Source organism: Diabrotica virgifera, chromosome 9 (genome assembly GCF_917563875.1).
Source record: "Diabrotica virgifera virgifera chromosome 9, PGI_DIABVI_V3a".
Taxonomy (NCBI): domain Eukaryota; kingdom Metazoa; phylum Arthropoda; class Insecta; order Coleoptera; family Chrysomelidae; genus Diabrotica; species Diabrotica virgifera.
The window spans coordinates 225,736,751-225,744,177 of record NC_065451.1 but is presented as its reverse complement, the minus strand read 5'-3'; the positions used below and the strand labels follow the sequence as shown (position 1 = coordinate 225,744,177).

The 7,427-nt window shown below is 30.6% G+C and overlaps 1 protein-coding gene across 1 annotated transcript in view; it reads right to left on the bottom strand.

Moving 5' to 3' along the window:
• Positions 1-860: 860 nt before the first annotated feature.
• Positions 861-7,427, bottom strand: part of LOC114335159 (uncharacterized) — a 92,579-nt gene continuing 86,012 nt past the window's right edge. The window contains exon 16 of the mRNA XM_028285339.2: positions 861-6,723. The gene's annotated coding sequence lies outside the window, so the exon portion shown is untranslated. The remainder of the gene's footprint in view (positions 6,724-7,427) is intronic.

Genomic DNA, 7,427 nt, shown 5'->3' with positions numbered 1-7,427 from the left:
CATGTGTCGTCTAATATTAATATGCATATCTAAGTTATACGTTATTGGTATATACCAATGATACAAACCAAAGACGTAGATATCTTAATATTATACGACACATGATATAAGTTCTAAACAAATGACCCTGAATGAAAAGCCCTGTAGGGCTTTTCATCAATTGTCATTTGTTTGTAGTGATTGTAGTGATCAAAACCTTCCGAAATATGTCATGTACAGTGAAAATAGTGATCAAAATCTATCAGAACCGTGCCGTGAATGTATTATTTGGCAGTGACAGTAATAATCAAAACCTGACGTGCTGTGAATATTGTTCTTTTACAATGACAGATAATAATAGTGATCAAAACTGTTCCAAACGTGAATATATTCGTTGACAGATGACGTTAACGTCAATTGACTGTTGTAGCAGACATAAAAAAAACATGTCGCAAGAGGAACGAGAAATCCAAGTAGTAGATAAAGCAATTAATAATGAAAAAGACAAAAATAAAGATTGTTGAAAATTACAGTAGTGATCAAAACTATCAGTGAAACTGACAGGTGACGTTAACGTTAATTGATTATTACAAAATGGATTATAGATACATCAAAAAATGCCTGGAGCAAGAGAAACAAGCAATCTAAGTAATAGATGAAGCAGTCAATAGCGAAAAAGACAAAAATAAAAATTGTGGACAGTGACAGATGACAGTAGTGATCAAAACTATCACCGAAACTGACAGATGACGATAACTGATTATGAATTATAGATAAATAAAAAACGAGCAGGAAGAAAGAGCAATGAAAGTAAAAGATGAAGCAGTTGACAGCGAAAAAGACAAAAAGATAAAGTAGCATTGATATAAATAAAAGATGCGTTAACGAAAAAAATACTTTTAATCCGTTCACTACATAAATAAATAAATAACAAAAAATATATTTTAAACATTTGTAAATTAAAATTATATAAAATAGTTTATAATTATTCGACTAAAATGTCAATGTTTTAAAATAACTTAGGGAATTAGTTAAGAAAGACCACAAGTTTTGTTTTTATACATTTGTGTACCGGCAATCGTTAAAAAAATTTAAAAATTACAGGAATCTGTCCATGTGTGGATATGACAAGTAGCTACGAATAATTGAAAACATCTAAATAAAAAATATTTCAAAATATGTTTATTTAAAAATTGATTATTCTAAAATGATTTAACGCTCAATTAAAATTATTTATCGATACAAGTGTTTTTTGTTACAAAGGAATCATTTTATCTCATATTCATAGGCGTAACCGGGGTGGGTTAGGGGGTTGCAACCCCTCATTTGGATGTACTTTGACCTCTATACGCTTAACACCATTACTATTCCATACCCCCCAGAGACCAACCAATAGTTGTAAACCCCCCTCCCTTAGGATCATCCTGGTTACACCCTTGCTCATATTTGAACCAAATCAAACGGAGTTGACTTAAAAAGAAACCCTTAAATCTCCATTCATGGTGTTTTAAAAAACAGATTATGAGCAATATGACAGGAGTTTTTTCTGCAAATAAACAATGAACAAATAAAAGAAGTATTTAAATAAACCGTGTAAAACATGAATCAAAAGTGATCAAAAAGTAACTAGCTTCTATAAAAAATGTTGGTTTTCACCCAAATGTTTCACCCTGTATGCTGCTTCAAGTAGTTAGTTTATATTAATAGGTAGGGAGTATACTACTTTTGGTTGCATTTTTATTTTTTATTTAGATTTAATAACATACGGTTTAAACCTTGCAGGCCCCTTGTCCATTACAATGGACATACGCTTTATTTATCAGTTAAGTAATGGTGGTACCAGGTATATATAGGGTGTTTGGTAACGAATGGGCCATAGCTTAACCTTAGATTGCTGAGGTTAAAATAGGTAGTTTTAAGCTAACTTATTTTAGCAGTAAGGTTGATAATAACCGAAATACAGGGTGTCAAAGTTAAACTTTTATTTTATTTATTCTTGAATAGTTCCTGATAGGCAGAGATAACAACACGAAATTTTGGTAAGCGGGATTTTTTTGGGACGAGAAATCTAAATTCGTTACCAAAAATGACGTATTACCCAGAGGGCGCCACATACGTGTGTAACGTGGTAAGTTAACCCTTAGCATTGAACAGAACTAAGAAATAAAATATAATATAGTTTATATTATGATCGGCATTGACCGCTAATGAACTATGTATGTTGTGATTTAGTATTGTATATATGTTATAGTCAAAGCCCGAATTGCAGGCACTCTTAGGTTTGACTAGGCAATCCTCAGGTCTGACTGACGGTCTTAGTCAAAGCCCGAAATAAATTACAGTTTCGGCCTTTGACTAGTCAAACCTAGGAGAGACTAAGTTGGTCAGGCAAAGGTCGAAATTAAATTTTATGAAATCGGCGTTTGACTAGTCAAACCCCGGTCAGCTATTAAAATGTCGTAATTTGTTAGATTAGGTTTAATAAAATGTCATTTTTTAATTTTATTGGTTATTATTTTTATATTGTCGTAATTAAAATAAATAAGTTAGTGTTTATTCTCACATGTTGAGGCATTATGGCATTTAGTTTTTCTTAAATATCCCCAGAACACTTCTATTTAGAAAAACGAAAACTGGTACGCTTATTTATCTTCCAGAGATAAATCGATTCCATCAATAATTACACATTTCTAGTACAGGTCATAGGCGTCCGTTTTGAGTAGCGCAATGGTTATTTTATCGCATAACTTTTTTGTCTTTAACTTTTAAGCATTTTTGGCACTGGATTATTAAATTATGAGGCATTCTAATACTAAAAGTTACTCTTACTTTAAGTCTATAAAATGCACTGTTTTATAGAAAAATCGATTTGAAAATTTTTAGTTTTTTGAATTTGGAAAAAAATTTCAGTAGTAACTGCATGAGAGCTCTAAAATTATCAATTTGTTTCCTGAGTCGCCCTACCCAAAACGGACGCATATTACCTGTACTACAATTTCGCAAAAAAACGTACCAGTTTTCGTTTTTCTAAATAGGAGTGTTCTGGAGATACTTATAAAAAACTAAATGTCATAATGCCTCAACATGTGAGAATCAACACTATTTTTTTTATCTTAATTACGACATAATAAAAATAATAAACATTAAAATTAAAAAATGGCGTTTTATTAAACCTAATCTAACAAATACGACATTTTAATAGCTGATCGGGGTTTGGCTAGTCAAACCCCGATTTCATAAAATTAAATTTCGACCTTTGCCTGACCAACATAGTCTGTCTTAGGTTTGACTAGTCAAAGGCCGAAACTGTAATTTATTTCGGGCTTTGACTAAGACCGTCAGTCAGACCTGAGGATTGCCTAGTCAAACCTAGGAGTGCCTGAAATTCGGGCTTTGACTATAACATATATAAACCAACAAGAGGAGGCGACGATTCATCAAGATCAATCGTTAGTCACGCGATGAAGAAATAATACGCTAGTCGTGACATTGTTATTGTTTAAATCGAACACTGTTGAAGTTCAAATATAATTATAGTGAGAATGAAGGTATTTTATTATACATCCAATTAATCCGGGACTAAAGGCGCTATAGCTCAGCCACCAGACGTATTACCAGCTCACGTCTTTCAGCGCTCATTTAATACGTTCAATTTTTTTTATCCCCCACTCTACATACTTTTTGAATCAAAACTTTTATTCTCTTAATATTTTTACTTAAAAAATACATACTACTTTCATCTCGATAAACTCAACCGTTTTTAAAATACACGCATTTTAAATCTGCGATGCAACATAATTTTTTTCGTAATATCATTGTAGTTACACACGAAAAATAAACTTGAAACCATAAAAATTGTGCAAGTTATCATATTTCAAATTGAAGGGTTTTGCGATACACTTTTGGATATTATTATGGTTTTAAGTTTATTTTTCGGGTGTAACTACAATAATATTATGCAAAAAATTATGTTGCATCGCAGATTTAAAATGCGTTTATTTCGAAAACGGTTGAGTTTATGGAGATGAAAGTGAGGAAGTATTAACAAGAATAGGGCCTCAATGATAGGGAACTTTTTGAAGAAGCTGCAAGCTGTAATAACACTGACTGTAAAGGAAAAACTACTAGGGTTTGTACTACATGGCATATTCATTTATGTTTTGTCAATTTATGTATCTTAATAATTATTTTTGCGGAGCATTTGATTTATTTAGATCCACTGTCCATTGAAGAGGACACTTGACATTCATGTAAAGTGAAAAAATATAGAAAATTTAGCAAAAAATGTTATTTCTACTGCACTAGACCGAAATGAACTACAATTAAGTAAGGGATATTTTCAGGGTCTGAAAGGGTTAAACCATGACCAATACTTGCATGATACATTATGATTTATTCAATGTTAAAATTGAAGACCACGAGGGAAAAACAAGGAATGTCAATTTTTGTCTAAGTAATAATGCCATCTGACGGAGAAACCTAGCAAAGATTATGATCCACAAGTTATCGGTAGACAAGTGATGTCAGTTGAAAGCTGACCTTGCTTTTATTATACTTGCTAAGAACCAAAAATGTCAGAATTAAACTTCAATTTTCTCAAATTCCACTCTGAGTGACATTTCTCGTTATTCCCTTAGGTCTTCAATTATGACTGAAATAAAATGTTTCCCATGAGTATACCAATTTAGTTAACTGTTTAAATGCAACACTTTGCATCAAATAAAACAAAACACATTTTATTTTGGCCCAATACCGACTTTGTAAATGAGTATTATGTCGGTACTTCCCAAAACTCGTTGTTTTTCGTTAAAATGTTCGATACAAATAAAAATAACAGTTAAAAATAACAGTTAAATACGATCAGACTTACTATTAGCTCACTCTAAAACCCTACGTGCCGTATCCACACCTCGACAGTTTCCTGCGGAAAACAAACTCTCACTAAAAAGAAGACAATCTGTACAATAGAATAAAGAAGTATAATAATAAAAACCAATGGCTTTCATAACAACGATATCATTAGTAATAAAATTGCACTCAAGCCATTTGCTCTGTACAATATATTTATAAATAATATTTTTCATTGTGGATTATGGAAGATCTAAGGAACGTGAAATACCAAGTTTAGATCCTGGTGTATGTAGTTTTTAAAAAAAGTCGAAGTTTTTGAGCTTGTTAAAACTGAAACCGTACAATTTTTGATTGCGTCTAAACTTATTATGTTTAGTTGTCTAGCATGTTGGAGGGAGTAGGGGGTGAGATCGTTCTTTTGATCTGTAGGCAAGAATCATCTTTTTATGTGTTTAGGTTAGCTTATTTTTCATTGTTTGTGTTTTCAGTAAAATAACTACAAGAAAACTACAAGACAATATTTCTTGTAGACCGAAGAAATTAGCAAATTAAAACCTTTTTCGTGGCACTCTAAGGTGAAGAACGGTAAATTATAAGCAAAAGTTGAGATAATTTTAGTGAAAAAATGTAGAAAACTATTTAAAATGAGAGTTTGTAAAGTACTTTTTGTTAACTTGTTGCTTAATTATTGCAATAATAGCTCCAAAAGTCGATTTCTTAAAAATTATTAATAACTTACCTAAAAATGCACAAAAAAACTTTAATTTTGCGTAAATATGGGAAAAATATTACAAAATATTCAGCTATAAAAATTTCAAGAAATTTCACTTAATAGTTAGGTATTGCAAAATTGAAATTATTTATCTTAGAATAAAAATGCTTAATTACCAAATTAAATCATTTAAATGTTTTTTAATGATTAAAAAATGTATGTTAAATGTTTTAGTTCTGTATAGCCCCTAATATCCTACAGAAAGTTATATACTAAATAAACAGTACCATAGTAGTAAAAAGAAACATTTTAATATAAAACAGCTTTAAAAACATTTTAACTTTTAATAGGATCAGCCCAGAAACTTCGACCACAAAAATAAAAATGTCAAAATACAGATATTTTGCGTTCCTTTATCATTTCCATGTGTATATACAGATCGTTCCAAAAAATACATCAGCATTATGTGTATGTTTATAAAAATTGGTGCTTTAATTTGGTTATTTTAGAAGTTCTTTCTTATTTTTAATGTTTCAAAATTACCTATGTAAATTTTAGAAATAAAACAGTGTCCAAAGATAATTATGTGACAGTTTTGGAAATATCAAAAGACTACATGTCACAAAAATCGTATTATCATCAGTCAGAAAATGTAGACAGAAGACCTATATGGCGTTTTACCTAGCAGAATACCAAGAAGGGTTTATAGAAGGAAATGATCATATTGTAGTGATACAAGAGATTATAGCGCTATAATTGCAACATATATTGTATAATTGCCAATGTAACAAATTTGAGAACTTCTGCTGGAGTGGAAATAAAGAGAAAATAAACTCCAACAGAAGTAGAAAAAGAATAGCTAAATTAACAAAAATGAAAAGGGTTTCCCCGTTGAGGGGAAGCTTCCGTTGTTGAGGAAGCTGAAGTTTGGCCCCACGTTGGGCGCGCCAATGTAACATGAATAAGAAAAACTTCTGTTGGAGTGACAGTAAAGAGAAAGATATACTCCAAAAGAAGTAGAAAATGAAAGAAACTCATGTGTAACTAACGGGAACTAAAATGAAAATAAACAGAAAATAGCTAATCATTGGAGAGGCTGAAGTAATAAAATTACTACTTTGCAGTAGTATTATATAGGGGGATAAAATAATAAGATGCAGAAAAATTTCTATATTACTATACTTATACCGGGTGGTGAATTGGAACACGGGCCATAGGAAACTCAATGTAAAATTCTAAACTGTTGAATTCCTGCTTCCCTAATTATTTTACATCAAAATTCATAAGAAACTATTTGTAGAGAATTGAAATCTGTATTGAAAACAACTGTTAATATTGTTCTACGAACAATAATTATTTAAAATTTTGTAAAAATATAATACAATTTTCAGAGAAATACGCCAAAGTTACGCCACACACAGTGCAATAATGTGTATAAGATTGCATTCGGTGACAATGAGTTTATTATATTAACAATTTGAACTGTCAATTTCTTTATTTATTTTATCATTTATTGTTTAAAACACAATAAAGTTGATCAGATACCCTCAGTTAAGGAGAAAGTATTAATAATAAAGATATTTTGATAAAGATATAAAGAAATAATAAAGATTATGTGACAGCGACAGCAACAATAAGTAGTTTGTATAAATGTGTTCTTGTTAAAACTAAGTTTTTGTCTGGAAATTTTTCGTTTTAATTAGTGATTTTAATATCAAAATATTGCTGGGATTGAGACCTACAATATAATGCAATTTGTTTTCAGTAGGTTGGCATCATAAGTGAAATAATTGAAATAAGTGATATTATTATTTCCCAAACCATAACAGTTACAAAAAGTGGTTCTTATAAACAAACTGGTTAATGATCAAGAAAAATTCAGTAA